This window comes from Neomonachus schauinslandi, chromosome 2 (assembly GCF_002201575.2).
Source record: "Neomonachus schauinslandi chromosome 2, ASM220157v2, whole genome shotgun sequence".
Classification (NCBI taxonomy): Eukaryota; Metazoa; Chordata; class Mammalia; order Carnivora; family Phocidae; genus Neomonachus; species Neomonachus schauinslandi.
In genome coordinates this window covers 36,067,098-36,075,754 of record NC_058404.1, presented here as the reverse complement: position 1 = coordinate 36,075,754, position 8,657 = coordinate 36,067,098, and the positions used below count along the sequence as shown (strand labels likewise).

General features: G+C 34.1%; 1 long non-coding RNA gene across 1 annotated transcript; it reads right to left on the bottom strand.

Moving 5' to 3' along the window:
* Positions 1-1,157: 1,157 nt before the first annotated feature.
* LOC110573094 lies at positions 1,158-7,585 on the bottom strand. Its single transcript, XR_002479896.1, has 3 exons — positions 7,563-7,585; positions 1,958-1,996; positions 1,158-1,195 (listed from the first exon to the last, which is right to left on the bottom strand). It is a non-coding gene; the product is annotated as an uncharacterized LOC110573094 (long non-coding RNA).
* Between the last annotated feature and the right edge of the window lie 1,072 nt (positions 7,586-8,657).

The following is an 8,657-nucleotide window of genomic DNA, read 5'->3' as shown; positions in this document are numbered from 1 at the left end:
AGAAAGAAGTATCTACCAAATGTCTATATTTATAGTATTTATTACCAAAGTCAAAATCAAATTCTTGGGGCGCCTGGGTGGCTCAGTTGGTTAAGCGACTGCCTTTTGCTCAGGTCATGATCCTGGAGTCCCGGGATCGAGTCCCGCATCGAGCACCCTGCTTGGCAGGGAGTCTGCTTCTCCCTCTGACCCTCCTCCTTCTCATGCTCTCTGTCTCTCATTCTCTCTCTCTCAAATAAATAAATAAAATCTTTAAAAAAAAATCAAATTCTTGGGACTCTCTTCTAATTTTTATACCTATAGATTTTACTCTAATCCTCTAACCAAAAGAATTATAGAAAAAAGAATAAATTGAAGACAAATTAAGTGAGGTTTATTGACAGAGAAAATAATATAGATGGTAAGATTAGTGAGATAATTCACTGATGAGTGATACAATTTTACCCTTCCTTGGTGAATTTTACCATATATTTAATTGGAAAACTAAACAATCTCATACAAACTTTCAGAAAATGGAAAATGACAGAACTTGTTCCCAACTCAGTTTATCAACCTTGTCACCAAACTCTGATAGAGGTTAACCTTTGCCCCTGAGATCCAAGCCCAAGCTCTCTGGGTCCTTCTGTCTTTTGGGATTCACCCTGTGGATCACCTAGCCAAGGAAAAGGGGAAAGGAGGTGGGTAGAGCAAGAGTCCTGGACAGTAATGTACAGTCCTCAAAGTGAACACAACTTCTTTCAGAAGCCTATACTGGGGTTGTGGGGAGGGTGAGGCAGGCATATATCTGGATTAAGTGAGATCTGTATGCAGCTACTCAAGTCTGGTGAGAAATACCAGGAGGAGGACCATGGACTACCAACCACAAGCTCCTCCTCAGTAAAAGCAGTGGATGCAGATTCCCAGCACCTGGGGCCCCAGGCAGGTAAGCAGGAGTAGGTGGCGGGACAGCTGGGAAAAAGAGCTCAGGGAGCCTGGTTGGGATGGGGATGCTTGAGCTGAGGTATCTTCAGTTAAGGGCCCTGAAATGACAGAACTGAAGCCTCAGGGGTAGAGGAAGAAATACAGATGCACATGCAAATAGTTCCACACTCGGTTTATTGTTTCCTTTGACTGTGACCAAGGGAGGAAAGGTGGAATTTTCATTTCAGTGAGACACTCTGTAATATCCATTGTCCTCTGAAGGAATTATTAGTTACTATGGAAAAGAAAAAAGACACATTTTTAAGGTACTGAGAGCAAATAAATTCCCTTCCACTGCCAAATATACAAACAACTGAGGGTACTGCCAAGCAAAAACTCATACGTCAGAAAAAAGGATTCTACAAAAACTTTTTGCAATTTGCTTGTGAAGTTATTTGGCTGTGAGTAATGTTTATGCTACAATTTTCTGAGATTTCTGGGGAAACATCGTATTTAATCAGAAGTATTTGCAAATGAGAAAATCTTACATTTTTCTACATATAATTAAATGTTTATGAATGTAACAGTTAAGAGTTTGCATTTTTTTGGGTAATTGAAATATATTATTAATTTTATTTTTTCCATATCTTGGAGCCAATCTGTTTGGTTTTGCATGTTGTAAACAGTGTTTTGTTTTTGGCAGTTGGAAACTCATAGGCCTTAAATATTATGTCTACAATGCATAATGGATAAAGTGGCCCTGATTATGAATTTATTTTATAGACTAATTTACATATGTTATATCTTATTGGATTCAAACTCTTTAATTCCATTCTATCCACAAGAGCAAGTTCCAACTTTACTAAACTGAAGAAAAAAGACTAAGTGAATAAATACTCATTAATTAGTAAGATTAGTAAAGATTAATATGTTTTTTCTGATATAGTACTTTACTAATTCATCTACCTAATAAATACCTAGGAATTAATTAGAGATTATGAATTTCATTTCAATTTTAAACATACTTATTTTAAGAGACAGCTCCTAATGTACTTACCTACTGTTATGTGTTTGGGTGCTTTCCTGTGATTTGGATCTAAGGAAATAAGGAAATAATACTTTTATTTTGATAAAATACAATCCGATAAAGTTATTTTTTTATTTTTAATGGAAGGTTCTTCCTCTTTCCCTTCAAAAGAATGGTAAGAAAGAAATATCTACCAAATGTCTATATTTATACTATTTATTACCAAAGTCAAAATCAAATTCTTGGGACTCTTTTCTAATTTTTATACCTATAGATTTTAGTCTAATCCTCTAACCAAAAGAATTAGAGAAAAAAGAATAAATTGAAGACAAATTAAGTGAGGTTTATTGACAGAGAAAATAATATAGATGGTAAGATTAGTGAGATAATTCACTGATGAATGATACAATTTTACCCTTCCCTTCCTTTCCTTACCTCTGCTATTTTATATCTTCAGAACTTAAAGTAGATTTTTCCTACTACTCTATGAAACACACTTTTTAAATATATGGTTGACCCTTGAACAACATAGAGGTTAAGGTTGCCAACCCCCACACAGTCAAAATCCACGTGTAACACTTTGACTCCCCCAAAATTTAATTACTTAATAGTATACTGTTGACTGGAAGCTTTACTGATAATATAAACAGTCGATTAACACATATCTTATATTTTATATGTATTATATACTGTATTCTTACAGTTAAGCTGGAGAAAAGAAAAGTTATTAAGAAAGTAATAAAGAAAATACATTTATAGTACTGTACTATATTTATTTAAAAAATCCATTTTAAGTGGATCTGCACAGTTCACATCCATGTTGTTCAAAGGTTAACTGTATTTAGTTCTCCCCCAAGCCAATTAAGAGATCTAGACTTGTGAGTCTATTGACATGCCCAACCCATTAGATATCCATCATTTAAAAAAAAATTCTTATTTTGGTAATGTTAAAACCCAAAGAGTTGGTTCTACCAACATCTCCCACCAGCTTTCCAATTGAAAAAAAAATACTTAAAATAAAAGTTTAAAAAGAACTGGAGAAAAAATCTAATAGGTGCTATAATAATAAAAGCAGAGCAACTATGCCTAGTTTATTAAATTTAAATGAAAGAATAATTCAAGGATGTTTTTCTGGTATATGATAAACACAAACTCGACTAATGGATTAACATTCCAAATTATATTCTTCAAATGCAATATATAATGTCCTATGAATGATGTCCTTGACTATCATTCAAGGACATCACCAGTGACAATCACCAGTTGAACACGACTTCTAGAAGAGGATGATTATGTGAATCCCATATTCTATAATGAGAGAGGGGACTCTAACTGGAGTAGTTATAATATTAATTGTGTGTGTGAAGTTCAAGAATAATCACTCATTCATTAAACAAGTACTTATTACACATGTACTCTGCTAGGTGCTAACCCTAAATTGGTTAGCAAAATATACATGGCCATTACCCTCAAGTGATTTCAGAGTATATAGGGAAAGTAATACTTCTAGGTAAGCAAAAGGTTGGAAGAATTACAGTGTTTGAGCATTATATCACAAATATCCCTTGACAGGGAATTGAGTAATAAAGAAAATCAGCTTTTTTTTTTCATAATTAGTTGGGAGAATGTAATTAACATCTATAAGGGGTTATGATGTTAGAAGACATCCAAAAATAACAGAGAGAATAAAAGATGTAGAAATTCCATAGCTTCCCTAAGGAAGAAGTGACTTCATCAGAAAGGATAGAAACTATAAATGTTGTGGTGTAGCCTGAAAATTTAACCTGTGGCTATAAAGGATATTCTGGAAAACTAGTGGATTGAAATTAACTAAAGAAGACACTTCAAGGAAAAACATCAGACCTTACAAGAAAACTAAAACTCTGTAAGGGAGAAAGAAAGATGAGCAGACCAATAAGTATTTGATGACTTCAGAGGGATCACAAGGCCACAACAGTGGAGCAAGGGAAACTAAAAACTTAAGAAAAATTCATAGAACCTTTGTTAACACAACTGTGGGCTGTTGAGGGGCTATGAAAAGCAAAGAATTTTACTGTGTTTATGATACCATCTCTTTGATAAACTCCTCCTAAGTGGAGTTTACTCAGTTGTTTATATTGAGGTTGTGGATGCAAATGTAATCTGAACAAAAAAAATATTTCCCTTTGTGTATCTCGTCATAAAGGATGTAAAAATGCTCTGCTTATAAGTTAGTTCCACAAAATAATTATAGATATCTTGTCTCATTAGATCTAACTAGTTTTTCCTATGTATCAAAAGAGTAGGCAACCAATAAAAACTTAGTCAACTGAAGAAAAAAGACTCATTCCTAGAATGGAAAATATTAATAAATTGTTTTTAGGGTTTTATCAATTGTGGCTGCTCAAAAATTATTAAGCAATTATTTATTTGTTCATTCTTATTTTCAAGGTATACTTATTTATGAGAAACACTTCCTAAATTGCTTACCTGCTGGTATATGTTTGAGCACTACTTTCTGACCTCGATCTAAATAAAAATAAAAGATAAAAATAATGTCTAACAGTTATATTAAGAAACTTGCCTACATTAGGAATGAAGATCAGGCCATTTTACACCAAAACTAACCCTTTTAACACTTGGGACATGCAAAAAAGTGATATTTTTATTTACCCAACATCAAGTGCAACATATACTGCAAAATTTAAATTCTCCAGTGGGGAAAATATCTAGGTAGCTTTTTTTTTTTCTTTATCACTTCTAAGCACAATATGTAAGTTTGATGATGAATGCCTGAATTTGGCTGTCAGGCTCCAAGCTAGCTTTTTAAATTCATTGATACGTAAACTGCCACATTTTGCAAATTAAAACACATTTATTTACTTCTGAGCAATCTATCAGAGTGAAATGACAGGAAAAACTTCCCCTTTCTATTCCATAAGTAAAGCTTTCCCTTTCCATTCCACAGAAAAGCTGAAGAAAATAACACAAAAATCTAATACCCAATGGAGGTTGACAGCCAGAAGGGCTTTTCCTTCTGTCAGTAAAAAATGAAGAAACTAGAAGTTCAGAGGGAAAACAGGAGCAAAAGCTGAATGACTACAAGGAAATATGAATTACTCACACCCTAATAGACATGGTTTTACTAACCCTAGCTTGGAAGGAGTTGAAGCAGATATTTAGATGTTAGAAAGCTAAAACAAACCCCAGGACTAGTAGTCCTAAGTGGCGATAATAAAAGTTATGGCTACTGGAAATGCAACAGGTAAGTTGTCTTAACCATGTGGATGGAAAAAGATCACCTAGAGATGTAAAACCTCAGGCCTGCACTATGTATAGGCACAGGACGTCAAATCCTTAATTCTACTACCCACAAATTTGAACCAGTTAAGTATAGAAAATACTGAAACATTCATGCTTCAAGGCAAATCTAAAACATTCCCCTCATCCTAATGTATGCCTACAACTCAGAGCATGCAGAATTCCCATGAGACCAATCATCGTTCCTGATGATGACATTGCTTACAAGTCTAAATTATAAACTACTGTGTAAAAAAGGAAATGGAAATCAAAATGAGAAAATAGGTTCAAGAATGAATAGTGAACAAAGTAATTGATAAATATGTTGTTAAATCCTATTAAATATTTATTTTATAATAACAATAACAATGGCTAATGGAAGTTGTGTAGGTAAAGAACCTAGAAGTTAAAAGCCAAATGACAATATGTGAGAGATTAATAATTGAATTTTGCTATTAAATGATCTAAAATCCTTCTGTTGTTTAGGAAAAGACTGGAAATATTAATTGAATTGAGATATTCAAAAATTAATTATGCTTAAGTGGCATTAATATAACCATATTGAGATTCACTCCTCTCTACATTCCTTGACTTCAACAGCCTTTCCCACTAACTTTCCACCAGATAAAGATCATTCCAAAAAATAAATGACCAGAAAATTTATAGTGTGGATGCTATGTTAGTAAAGCACAGCAATAGTATCAAGTGACATTATTAAAACTTAAGTGAAAAATTATCCTAGTACACATCAAGCCAAAAGGCTAGACCAGTGGATTAACATCCCAAATTATACTACGGCTAACTGAAATGTCCATTTTCCTATAATTAATGCTATCATTCCTCACTCAGTGTAGGCAAATAATGATCCTAGAAGAGATGAATTATGTTAGCAAGCTTTTAGGATGAGACATATGAGAGAAGTAGAAATGAGAGCAGTTATTTTTTTTAAGATTTTATTTATTTGACAGAGAGAGAGAGAGAGTACAAGTAGGCACGGTGGCAGGCAGAGGGAGAGGGAGAAGCAGGCTCCCCATGGAGCATGGAGCCCGACATGGGGCTTGATCCCAGGACCCAGCCCAAGGCAGCCGCTTAACCAACTGAGCCACCCAGGCTCCCTGAAATGAGAGCAATTATATATAACATTATAGATATATGGATGTGTATATGGATGTCTATGTACTTTGTAAGTTTTTTCTGTTTGTGTGTTTGTGTGCATGTGTGCCCTTGGGAGGGGGGATTAAAAGTAATTCATTCATTCATTCATTCATTCATTCATTCAGCAAATATTTATTGAGCACTTACCATAAGCCAAGAACTTACTACATGCTGGCTATACAATGCTGAGCAAGATAATCATGGCTTTTATTTTCTAAGATAACAGTATAATAACACATGTCCAAGATGAGGAAAAGTAACTGAGACTTGCTGTGTTTGAGTACCATATGATAATTCCCTGACACAGAGAGGACATATTATTATTATTATTATTAAATGAAAATCAATTTTTTAGTTTGGTCATAGTAACTCATGACTTCAAAGTGTCACTATAAAGAGAAGGTCATAATAATAAAGAAGAGATAAAGGATAAGAAAGGGAGGCATTCTCCTTGACGAAGAAACCTCTTCTAGAATAAGACAAATTATACAACCATGTTGTGCAGCCTAGAAAATTTACTCTATAGATTTGGAAGTGTTTTAGGCTAGCAATGGACTTTGAAGAACATATAAGGAATAACACCAGCTGCCTATATAAGTAAATAAATACTTAAGTCAGAGAGAGAGGAGTGAATACTCCTAAACAGTTTATATCTGCAGAAAGACCCCAAACCCAAAAATGACAGATGTGGAAACTAAAGACTTACAGTTTTATTATATGGAAATATCCACCTTTCAGGAAATGGACAGAAATCAAATTAAAACTATTTTGTGATACTGAGAGGCTATGGAAGATGTAGAATTATTGTTTCTTTATGATGTTTCTCTTCAGCAAACTTTTCTTAAGTGACCAGGGTAAGTGTTCACTCAGTTGTTCATGAGCATACATATGGAATTTCTAGTTGTAAAATCTCCAAATATAGAAGTAAACATCTCCACTTACGAGTTAGCTCTGTAACCATTTCACCAATCATTTATTCGTTTCCGAAAAATAAACTCCCAACATACATTAACAAACTGAAGTAAAGAAGACATTGATTTTTTTATACAAATAGTCATTAGTTACTAGATTATTTTTCCGTGTAGTACCTTACCAATTGTTACTGCTCAATTAATACCTAGCAATTTATTGTTGATTGTCAATTTGTCCATCTTATTTTTAACACATACTTATTTTAAGAAATACGTCCTAATTTACTTACCTGACTATATCTGTTTGGCTGCTGCTTTCCGATCTGGATCTAAAGGAGAGTGAAAGTAATGCTTCCAGGTTAATACTAAAAAAAATTTGCCTCCCTAACAAATGAATGTTAGACTATTTTGTGACCTGCATTAACTCTTTTATACCACCAATTACCACTAATGAATAATTTTAAAAGACTACTAAATTAGGGTATGCAAATAAATAATATCCTCATTTACACATGTACCATGTCCATAAGGAATATAAATTTCAAATCCCCAATAGGGAAAGGAGCAAGAAAACAGATTAGTTTTTCTCCTTACTACTTCCCAGCATAGAATATATGCTTGATTTTGAATGCCTGATTCTGGCCTGCAGATCCCATTAAATGCTTTACCCACTGATAAATTACAGGTCATGAGTTAAAACCCTCACTGACTTCTGGACAATCAGGCAGACTGGGCTGACAGGGCAGTTTTCCCCTTCTATTCCACACAGAGAAATAATGGGGAAAAAAAGAAACACACAAAATACTAACCAAAACTTAAGAGAAGAAAGGGAAATTTCCAATGATAGTTTTAAAAAGAGAGAAAATTAAAAACATGAAAGGTAAATAGGAACTAAAGCTGAGTGAGTGACTCTCCAGAACTATGTGAAGTAGTCATCCACATTAGCCTATAAGGAGTTGAGACCTCCTGGAAAGCTGGAACTGACTTCCTTCTCTAAACTTGGAAGCCATGATAGGAGGATAGTGAAAGTTGTTACCATTAGTCTTTGAGATGCAGCAGGGAAATTGCTTCAGAAGTGTAGATGGAAAAGGATCACCTAGAGACACAGAAACTCTAAGTGCTTAAAATGGTTTAGGGATGTGGATGTAAAAAATATCACATAGAGAAACAGGAACCTCAAGCCTTACCAACTTTAGGTTAGGATACCAGGACATGCTTCCTATGAATTTTAGATCTCCAGGTGTAACAAGTGTAAAAATTTATGACTTAGGAGGGTAATACACGAAATAATCTCCACAAGGAAGATTTTACAAAGCAGGACACACAGAAATCTCAGAAGATAATCGTCATTGCTTAAGGTGGCCTTATAATCAAAGAAAAAAGCC